The sequence below is a fragment of the Dreissena polymorpha genome, chromosome 1, assembly GCF_020536995.1.
Source record: "Dreissena polymorpha isolate Duluth1 chromosome 1, UMN_Dpol_1.0, whole genome shotgun sequence".
Classification (NCBI taxonomy): domain Eukaryota; kingdom Metazoa; phylum Mollusca; class Bivalvia; order Myida; family Dreissenidae; genus Dreissena; species Dreissena polymorpha.
The window spans coordinates 159,888,012-159,900,262 of record NC_068355.1 but is presented as its reverse complement, the minus strand read 5'-3'; the positions used below and the strand labels follow the sequence as shown (position 1 = coordinate 159,900,262).

Below are 12,251 nucleotides of genomic sequence, written 5' to 3'. Positions count from 1 at the left end.
TATCCCCACCTTTTTTTCAAAAAGCGTGGGGATAAAACAGAAGCATACCAATACTCGAATTCACAGTTAATGAGATATGTGTAACATCTAATTTACAAATATGATGAAACATGAATATATTCATTACAATTAAAAATGTACTAAAACATAAATTTTTAAATTTCTACTGGCGTAATTAAAGTACTATAACTTCCATCGTAAAAGAGCTTCATACATTTGCTCATCCTCGGCATAACATGTATGTGACAGCCTTTTGTATTATGTATTGTTTTTGTATAATTCAAGCTCTATAAATAAATTATGCATATATTTTTGCTATAGTGAATCACTGTTGTGTCTTGAGTATGCTCTCAAAGGCGTTATTAAAGCTTACTAATTACTTCCATCGTAAAACGGCTTCATACATTTGCCAAATGATATCAATTACATAAGTTAATGTTTGAACTAATTTAAGCTTATTTATTTTTGCTCGATTACATCAAAATCCTAAGGCTTATTGAGACACTCTCGAGTCCGTTTCCTGGGAAGAACCAGAACTTGGTATCTATCGAAGAGATAATGAGAACGCTCCCCGAGTAGGGATCGAACCCACAAACTCCCGATCGCTAGGCGGACAACAAATCCATTACACCACCGCGACCTTCAATTATATTGTATATCATTGAAACTATTGCAGTATTGCTCTCTCATTATACACTAGCATGTGGTCCTTTATTTATTGCAAGTGATCAATGGCCAAAACCGCACTGCACGATACAAAAAAACAGCATTACACAATACATAACAACATGCAAACATAATCAAATAAAGCTGGGGTCACCGCGTACCGGCATGTGCTTTTTCTAGCTCTTGTCATTTTGCATGTAAATAATGAAGTATATTTACTGCTCGCGACATAAAACACAATTAAACGATAAGTTTCTTCTAAACTCTTGTTATTTTGCATATGAATAAATTAAGTATTATTGACTGCTGGCACCATGAAACACAATTAAAGAATTGCTTTTAATATCTTTTGTCATTGTGCAGGTGAATAAATGAAGTATATTTACTGCTGGCCTCGTGATACACAATTAAAGCATGTGTTTTTCTAGCATTTGTAATTTTGCATTTGAATAAATGAAGTAAATTGACTGCTGGCCTCGTGAAACACAACTAAACGATATGTTTTTCTAGCTCTTGTCATTTTGCACGTGAATAAATGACGTATATTTAATGCTGGCCTCGTGATACACAATTAAAGCAAGTGTTTTTCTAGCTGTTGTCATTTTGCATTTGAATAAATTGAGTAAATTGACTGCTGGCCTCGTGAAACACAATTAAATGATATGTTTCTTCTAACTCTTGTCATTTTTCCATTCGAATAAATACGTATATTTACTGCTGGCCTCTCTCAACTCTTCTAACTCTGTCATTTTGCATGTAAATATATAAAGTATATTGACCGCTCGTGACCTAAAACACAGTTAAAGCACGTGTTTCTTTCTAACTCTTGTCATTTTTCTTGTGAATAAATTTAGGTTTATTGACTGCTTGCACCGTGAAACACTATTAAAGCAATTTTTTCTAACTCTTGTGATTTTGGATTCAGATGTTCAATGCAAACGACAGGTTTTTTTCTAACTCTTGTCATTTTGCATGTAAATATATAAAGTATATAGACCGCTCGTGACCGAAAACACAGTTAAAGCACCTGTTTCTTTCTAACTCTTGTCATTTTTCTTGTGAATAAATTAAGGTTTATTGACCGCTTGCAACGTGAAACACTATTAAAGCAATTTTTTCTAACTCTTGTCATTTTTGGACTCAGATGTTCAATGCAAAAGACAGGTTTTTTTTCTAACTCTTGTCATTTTGCATGTAAATATATAAAGTATATTGACCGCTCGTGACCGAAAACACAGTTAAAGCACGTGTTTCTTTCTAACTCTTGTCATTTTTCTTGTGAATAAATTTAGGTTTATTGACTGCTTGCACCGTGAAACACTATTAAAGCAATTTTTTCTAACTCTTGTCATTTTGGATTCAGATGTTCAATGCAAACGACAGGTTTTTTTCTAACTCTTGTCATTTTTCTTGTGAATAAATTTAGGTGTGTTGACTGCTTGCACCTTGAAACACTATTAAAGCCATTTTATCTAACTCTTGTCATTTTTGGACTCAGATGTTCAATGAAAACGAAAGGATTTTTTCTAACTCTTGTCATTTTGCGTGTAAATATATAAAGTATATTGACCGCTCGTGACCGAAAATACAGTTAAAGCACGTGTTTCTATCTAACTCTTGTCATTTTTCTTGTGAATAAATTTAGGTTTATTGACTGCTTGCACCGTGAAACACTATTAAAGCAATTTTTTCTAACTCTTGTCATTTTTGGACTCACGTGAAACGCTATTAAAGCAATTTTTTCTAACTCTTGTCATTTTTGGACTCAGATGTTCAATGCAAACCACAGGTTTTTTTCTAACTCTTGTCATTTTGCATGTAAATATATAAAGTATATTGACCGCTCGTGACCTAACACACAGTTAAAGCACGTGTTTCTTTCTAACTCTTGTCATTTTTCTTGTGAATAAATTATGGTTTATTGACTGCTTGCACCGTGAAACACTATTAAAAGCAATTTTTTCCAACTCTTGTCATTTTTGGACTCAGATGTTCAATGCAAAAGACAGATTTTTTTTCTAACTCTTGTCATTTTGCATGTAAATATATAAAGTATATAGACCGCTCGTGACCGAAAACACAGTTAAAGCACCTGTTTCTTTCTAACTCTTGTCATTTTTCTTGTGAATAAATTAAGGTTTATTGACCGCTTGCAACGTGAAACACTATTAAAGCAATTTTTTCCAACTCTTGTCATTTTTGGACTCAGATGTTCAATGCAAAAGACAGGTTTTTTTTCTAACTCTTGTCATTGTGCATGTAAATATATAAAGTATATTGACCGCTCGTGACCGGAAACACAGTTAAAGCACGTGTTTCTTTCTAACTCTTGTCATTTTTCTTGTGAATAAATTTAGGTGTGTTGACTGCTTGCACCTTGAAACACTATTAAAGCCATTTTATCTAACTCTTGTCATTTTTGGACTCAGATGTTCAATGAAAACGAAAGGATTTTTTCTAACTCTTGTCATTTTGCGTGTAAATATATAAAGTATATTGACCGCTCGTGACCGAAAATACAGTTAAAGCACGTGTTTCTATCTAACTCTTGTCATTTTTCTTGTGAATAAATTTAGGTTTATTGACTGCTTGCACCGTGAAACACTATTAAAGCAATTTTTTCTAACTCTTGTCATTTTTGGACTCACGTGAAACGCTATTAAAGCAATTTTTTCTAACTCTTGTCATTTTTGGACTCAGATGTTCAATGCAAACCACAGGTTTTTTTCTAACTCTTGTCATTTTGCATGTAAATATATAAAGTATATTGACCGCTCGTGACCTAACACACAGTTAAAGCACGTGTTTCTTTCTAACTCTTGTCATTTTTCTTGTGAATAAATTATGGTTTATTGACTGCTTGCACCGTGAAACACTATTAAAAGCAATTTTTTCCAACTCTTGTCATTTTTGGACTCAGATGTTCAATGCAAAAGACAGGTTTTTTTCTAACTCTTGTCATTTTGCATGTAAATATATAAAGTATATAGACCGCTCGTGACCGAAAACACAGTTAAAGCACCTGTTTCTTTCTAACTCTTGTCATTTTTCTTGTGAATAAATTTAGGTGTGTTGACTGCTTGCACCTTGAAACACTATTAAAGCCATTTTATCTAACTCTTGTCATTTTTGGACTCAGATGTTCAATGAAAACGAAAGGATTTTTTTCTAACTCTTGTCATTTTGCGTGTAAATATATACAGTATATTGACCGCTCGTGACCGAAAATACAGTTAAAGCACGTGTTTCTATCTAACTCTTATCATTTTTCTTGTGAATAAATTTAGGTTTATTGACTGCTTGCACCGTGAAACACTATTAAAGCAATTTTTTCTAACTCTTGTCATTTTTGGACTCACGTTAAACGCTATTAAAGCAATTTTTTCTAACTCTTGTCATTTTTGGACTCAGATGTTCAATGCAAACCACAGGTTTTTTTCTAACTCTTGTCATTTTGCATGTAAATATATAAAGTATATTGACCGCTCGTGACCTAACACACAGTTAAAGCACGTGTTTCTTTCTAACTCTTGTCATTTTTCTTGTGAATAAATTATGGTTTATTGACTGCTTGCACCGTGAAACACTATTAAAAGCAATTTTTTCTAACTCTTGTCATTTTTGGACTCAGATGTTCAATGCAAACGACAGGTTTTTTTCTAACTTTTGTCATTTTGCATGTAAATATATAAAGTATATTGACCGCTCGTGACCGAAAACACAGTTAAAGCACGTGTTTCTTTCTAACTCTTGTCATTTTTCTTGTGAATAAATTAAGGTTTATTGACTGCTTGCACCATGAAACACTATTAAAGCAATTTTTTTCTAACTCTTGTCATTTTTGGACTCGGATGTTCAATGCAAACGACTTTGCGACATCCTTTGCGACAATGCTCCTAACTCTTGTCATTTTGTATGAGCGAGTGTCTAACTCTTTACAAATAAGGCTAACCGGTATGTCGCTTCTTTGATTTAAATGGAAACAAACAGAGATTCATATTTTATTCAGAAGTTATAACATTAATAAACAATAAGTTGTTTTTTTAAACAAAACTAACACTTTATTAAGTATATATCTATAGGGAAATATAAATTAAATGAGCATTAATCAATGGAAAAAAATTAAACAAATACAAATGTGCACCGCTAGCCTACCATTCATTGGCTGCAGATGAACACAATTTAAAACAGTAATGATAAACATTTAAAACGTAACACAAATATACTTAACACGTTTTAAATAAAATATGACAGATTTGATCAAGTTAAAGAAGAATTTATGACAAATATTCACTAAACATCTCGTCTAAGATTATATTTAAAAAAAATTAGAACTAATACTTTACAAATGCTTTCCTTTTTTGTGTCATTCTTATAAAAAGCAAGGCAAACAGGTGAATAGCATACACAAAGAATTAACATTGACAAAGTAAAATAATTAATACTTGATTGAGATGCTTTGCTAATGCCTGCCATGCCTAATAATACATGACAATTTCAATTTTTAAGTGTCTGAAATCAAACTTTCACAAAAAAAATGATTCTATCTCCACAACCAAACAGGAAATTTGTGTGGTCAACCTGAAAATAAAATAAAGATTCCTTTAGAAGAAAAAACATCATCAAACATTCATTGCATAACTGCTTTAACCCTTTCAGTGCTTGAACCGAATTTTGAAGGCCTTTGCAAACAGTTTGGATCCAGATGAGACGCCACAAAACGTGGCGTCTCATCTGGTTCCAAACTGTTTGCTATTCTGATAGTAATCTTTGAAAAAAATGAAGAAAATGCTTATTTTACAAATTCAGCAGACGACATTTTAGCAGACGACAAATTTCCCAGCATGCAAACGGTTAAATATAAAAATCCAGATATATAATTTGTATTAAAATTGAAAATTTATAAATATAGTGACATATAGATTTATAACATGTTCAGATAAATCAATTACATAAATACTCTCAAAAATAAATTTGTCGACAAAAAAGTATTACCTTTCCGACAAATTAATTAGATGGGTTGATGTGAAGCTGTGCCGGGATGCAGTTGGGGGGGGGGATATCTTGAGTTGGTTGAGAGGCAGAGAAAGACACGGACAAGTGCAACTGACAAGGGTAGAACTGTGCCGCCAAGAATTTTGGTAGATATCATCACCCATGGAATGTGTGGTCGCAACTTTCTGCCATTAAAAGAAAAACATTTCATATTATTATAAAATAAAACAAATCCAACAGGAGATAACATTTCAAAATAGAGTGTTTTAATAACATTTTTATGGCACAACTTGAACAAATTACAACTTTAATAGACACAATATTATTTATACAAAATGAAAATGTATAAACTCCACTTTATATAAAAATAATTAAGAATTTCTTTTAACTTTAAATATTTTTATTATGGACTTGGGGCTTTTTTTGCTTATTAAGAGAATATGTGTTTGTTTTCCTAATTTGAGAAATTTGCGACTCAAATTTTCACAATTTAAAGAAGTTCGGGACTCAAATTTTCACAATTTAAAAAAAGTTTGCAACTCATTTTTTCACAATGTTGATCTGTGGGCGACACAATTTTGAACAGTTTTCGGCACATGTTTTCAAAAAAGTTGCACAGCGCGCAACTCATTTTTTCACAGTTTTCAACAGTGAATTTTTTTATGAACAGTGCGTGACTCAATTTGTTCACAATTTTGAACAGTGTGCAACTCATTTTTTTAAATTGTGAACAGTGCGCGACTCATTTTTCCACCATGTTGAATAAACAGTGCGCGACTCCTTTTTTTTCCAAATTTTGAACAGTGCGCGACTCATTTTTACAAATTTTGAACAATGCGCAACTCATGTGTTTTCACAATTTGAAGAGTTTGTGACTTATTTTTTTGTAATTTTGAATGAACAGTGCCCCACAAAATTGTCCCCCATTTTTGAACAGTGCGCAAATGATTATTCCAAATTTTGTAGAGCGCGTGACATGATTTTTTCACAATTTTGAACAGTGCGCAACTCATTTTTCCACAATTTTGAATGAACAGTGCATGACTTATTTTTTTGCAAAAATTTGAACAGTGAGCAACTCATTTTACAAATTTTGTACATCGCGTGACTCATTTTTTCAAAATTTAATTTATGAAAAGTGTGCGACTCATTTTTCCACAATTTTGAAATCATAATGAACAGTGGGCAACTGTTTCCCACAATTTTGAACAGTGCGCGACTCATTTTTTCAAATTTTGGTACAGTGCGTGTCTCATTTTTTCACAATTTCGAACAGTGTGCAACTCATTTTTCCACAATTTTGAATAAACAGTTCGCGAAAGTAGAACAACTGGCACTGATCATTGGTTCATCAGCATGAGAATGGGTGTAAAAAAATGGCACAAATAATGAAACATGTGTGTTTAAGCATGCATACATAACAATGAAACTTACCAACCACTCGGCCAGGAAACATATGGTGCAGAAGCTGCGGGATTCAGCATGCTCTCCCACTGATATTATGCAGATCAGTGGTCAAACTGGCAGTCAACTTATGTTGGGATTTCCCAATTGTGAAGATATTAACCTCAGCAATCTCCAAACACAAACATGTTCATTTATTGTCAGTCAAACAGCAATTAATCCATCATGTCACCCTGACAGTCTCAAAACACGATGCAAAACCAAAGCATTTTCGTTTCGTCTAACACACAGCTGGTAACGTCGCTGAATATTGCACAAAAGCAGCTTCATTATGAAGTTCCAGCGACTCGAAATACACGTTCCCCACCCACTTTGATTTCGCACGTGAAGGCCTGTTTTTTGGGGAAAACTGTGAACATCTCACAACTAAACGTATATTACGGAGATGGACAAGTTGAAAAATAAATCACCCTTATCACTTCCAAATTGCACACTACGTTTAAATCCCGTTCCATTTGATTATTGTATTTATTGTTTGAAATTTTCACTCTACACATTCGCTTGGAAAATAGCGGTTGGTGTGTAGATATCTACTCTTGGAAGTACATGTCGAATGTGTTATTGTAAAAAATATTGGTATTGTGTTTTTAGTGCAGAAATTGTTCTTTTAAGTTTCGATTTCTCGCTTTAGTTTTTGTATTATGTGCGTTTAAATTTGATTGATTGTTGCTTACTTTCGAACTATTTTTTATGTGTAAATATATATGCATAGACGCTAGCGGATGTAATCAGGTTGCTACTAATTTGCATATTTATCAATGAATTTAGCGGTTGTTTGTTTTTGTTTGTTTTGTGAATATTTTCTTATTTACTTTAAAATGTGGCATAATAAATAGAATATATGGTTGGTGACCTTTGATATCATGTGATATAAGACTCGTCCGATATGGCGTGTGAAAAGGCTCGGCAAGCCTGGCCTTTTCCTACGCCATATCAGACTCGTCTTATATCACATGATATCAAAAGTCACCAACCATATATTCTCTATTTATTATGCACAAGAAGAGTTGAATGCCTATGTTTGCTCTGCTGAATGGAGGACCCTCATTCTATACATAAATGGTGACGTCACTACGTTATTGTCACCTCTATACTTAGACGCATCACGCACCTCCATTTGGAGGCATTTATGACTACGACACAAAGAAGTCCGCGGATGAATGAAGACTTTGCTTTATAAGTAAACTTTCATGTTATGATTTAAAAGTTAAGTATAATTTTGTTCAGTCTTACGGTCTTATGTTAGTATCAATTAAAATTTTTGTAAGTTTTCAACAATTTCGCTCTTTATTCATTTTTTTAAAACTGTACTTTCACTTTCGGTTGTATAACAACATGTATCCTTTATTGACGAAAGTTTGCAATGAAATAGCGTTTTCAAAACCGCTTAAAAAGTTTTAGAAGGTTATCTGATGCATGTTATGAATAGACACAATGTCATAGCTATATTGCCGACTAGTATGGGAACAATTTGGTATTTCAAGTGGCTCCATTTGCATTGCAAGAGAAGTTCAAATTGACTTGTTCAGTTTGTTAAATTTTGACACCCTAATTATAGATTTTTTTATAAGTGCCTGATAGATTTTTTTCTTTAAAAAATTGAGATCAATGAAAATTTTAGTAAAAGCAGGGCATTGATGTTCTATGATGGTAATTTTTTAGTGGAATAGTATGTTACAATAAAACAATTATAACTATTGTATTAATAAATTTAGATTAGGTGTCATCTTTAAATGGGGTAGTAATTCATTATATGAGATTAGCACATTATATAGTTAAAAAATAAATAACACTTTAATGACTTACCATAGTAAAATAAAGTAGCATAGAATATGTTAGAGGTCATATAATGTAAAACTGAAATTGAAGAAGCTTTACAAATATTTTACACTGACAACACTGTTGGTTTTCCAAAAAAAAATCCTTCCTATCTACCTGCCCTAGTTTTTTGGGGCAAATTTAAATATATAATTAATATCATTGAGTTAAATTATTAAAATATCAATATTTTTTTATTACATTAGCTTATTTTATTATTAATAATAAATACTTTGCAAGGAAAGTCCAATTCTGTTTTAATTAGTCTTAATTAGGTACTAGTAAAATTGAAAATATCAGTGACATCCAAAACTTGGCTTATATGCATATGAATGCATAGTACCCTATTTAATTAGATTAAAAACAACAAATAACTATAGTTCCACAACCCAGCCCAAGTTGACGCAAACTGAATTAATTCATCAATTGATCCTATTTAATTATATTAAAAACAACATGTGTAAGATTTTGAGAATATCCCATGTATTCCTCTAGTATTCCTCTAGTACACCAACATGCACGTCTTACTAATGATTTACATGCACTCCTTAAACAGTTTAACAAAAATAATGAATGATTAATCCAAAGAAAACAACAAACAAGCAGCTTCATATAAAAAGTTAATTATATAAGATTACATAAGCAAACAAGATGTGTTTGTGAAACACAATGTCCCCCTATATGATGTTTGACCTTGTAGGATGACATTGACCTTGACCCTTCACCACTCGAAATGTGCAGCTCCTTGAGATACACACGCATTTCAAATATAAAATTGCTAGCTTCAATATTGCAGAAGTGACATTACATGCGCAATTTTGACCCATATATTTGACCTTGAAGGATGACCTTGACCTTTCACCACTCAAAATGTGCAGCTCCATGAGATACACATGCATGCCAATTATCAAGTTTCTATCTTCAATATCGCAAAAGTATTCATAAAATAAGCGATTTGGGCCACATATATTTGACCTCTGACCTTGAAGAATGACCTTGACCTTTCACCACTCAAAATGTGCAGCTCCATGAGATACACATGCAGGCCAAATATCAAGTTGCTATCTTCAATATTGCAAAAGTATTCATAAAATAAGCGATTTGGGCCACATATATTTGACATCTGACCTTGAAGGATGACCTTGACCTTTCACCACTCAAAATGTGCATCTCCATGAGATACACATGCATGCCAAATATCAAGTTGCTATCTTCAATATTGCAAAAGTATTCATAAAATGAGCGATTTTGGCCACATATATTTGACCTCTGACCTTGAAGGATGAACTTGACCTTTCACCACTCAAAATGTGCAGCTTTATGAGATACACGTGCATGCCAAATATGAAGTTGCTATCTTCAATATAGCAAAAGTTATTGCAAAATGTTAAAGTTGGCGCAAACAGACAGACAGACAGACAGACCAACCAACCAACCAACCAACAGACAGGGCAAAAACAATATGTCCCCCACTACTATAGTGGGGGACATAAAAAATCATTTTGATAGTAAATCAAGATTATACTTCAACCAAACCATTATAAATTTATTGTGGGTGTGGGGGGGGTAATGTAAGCACTATAACTAAAATGGGGGAAATGTCTGGGGAGGGAACATCTTAGGGGGGGAGTCCGGAATTCCTGCTAAGGGCGACAGTGTTGTTAATGTGTCTTTAGAAGAAATAACTGAAGGAAAGTACTCATTGGTGTATGCCCATCCAGAAGCATTTCTGAGCATATCAATTGGAACAGCAATATTGAGTGCATTTGAAAGAGATATAACTGTTTCATGCATTGCTTTTGATGAAGCCCACAAGTCATGGTCCTTTAATGGTAGCTTTCCTATTAGGGAATTTTATACTTATTTTTTACTCTACAATCTAGCTCTTTTGTCATAAAATGAGAAGTTTTATTATCCAACAGGTTTTGTGTTTGAACCTCACAAATTTTATAATACCAAAGTCCCATCATATAATCATCATCACAATCAGCAGCAGCATTATCATATTCATCATCATCATCGTTAGCAGCAGCATCATTGTGTTGTATTATCAGAATTCAATACAAATACAAACACAACCATTACAACTCTTACTACTACTACTACTAATTAATTAATTATCTACTACTACAACAAGAACAACAACTACTACTACTACTACTTCTACTACTACTACTACTACTACTACTACTACTACTACTAATAATACTACTTCTACTACTACTACTAGTACTACTACTACTACTACTACCACCACCACCACCACAACCACCACCACTACTACTACTACTACTACTACTACTTGGTACACCAGAACTTGTTGTCCATGGAGACGATAATGAGAACTCCCAGAGTATTGATCGAACCCACGCCCAGCGGACATCATTCTCTACACCATAGCGACCATGTACAACATAATTCACCTTATTACAAAAAACATGGAATTCACAAAATGACTGAAAATGCTTTAAAATAAATGCAAATTTGAAATTTGAAAAAAAAACAACCTAAGCAATACATAATAAGAAACACTACATTATTGAAACACTGATACCATGAACATTTTAGGGTGTAACACCTTATGTACATGTACCAGACCTTTTATGTACTACCGGTACTTTGAAACTTTATGTACCACCTACATAAAATATAGGTGTTATTGTACATTCATTCATAGCAGTCCTAATGAATTAAGGTCATTCTCTAAACATTATTAAAGTGTAAAGAAGGAAATAATTTGATTTTTTTACAGTTTGAACATTAAGGTTATTCTCTCTTCTCTTCAAAGTATCACATTTCAATTATACAATATAATACAAACATTTTAGACTTTATAATCCTTAGTCAGGATAAGATAAGAGACAAATGAATTTTTATAATTTACTTCAATTTCAGGTAAGACTAATAAATCATTTATTAAGTACTACATGTACTTGGGCTAATAAATTAAACTAAGACACTCAGTGACACTTAGACAATCTGACAAAATATAAAATCTATGGCCAATATATAAGTCTAAATTCATAAATACTATCACACAAAATACATTTCATCAATAACACACATTCATATTAAATTAGTTATCTCTTTATATTATAAATATAGTACATAAAGTGTCAGATAGTGGTACATAAAGTGTCGGTACATAAACGGACTGGTACGTAATGTGTGACATTCAACATTTTAAAAATCACTTAACAATATATGGACTTCATTGTTTTGCATATCCGCAATCAAAGCATATTTATTAAAAATTAAAACACACTGTTCATGGCTGTATCTTTTTATTTATACATGCATAAACTATT

General features: G+C 32.6%; 1 long non-coding RNA gene across 1 annotated transcript; it reads right to left on the bottom strand.

Annotated features, from left to right (window-relative positions):
* Positions 1–4,695: 4,695 nt before the first annotated feature.
* LOC127867528 (uncharacterized) lies at positions 4,696–7,657 on the bottom strand. Its single transcript, XR_008043538.1, has 3 exons — positions 7,096–7,657; positions 5,662–5,846; positions 4,696–5,247 (listed from the first exon to the last, which is right to left on the bottom strand). It is a non-coding gene; the product is annotated as an uncharacterized LOC127867528 (long non-coding RNA).
* Between the last annotated feature and the right edge of the window lie 4,594 nt (positions 7,658–12,251).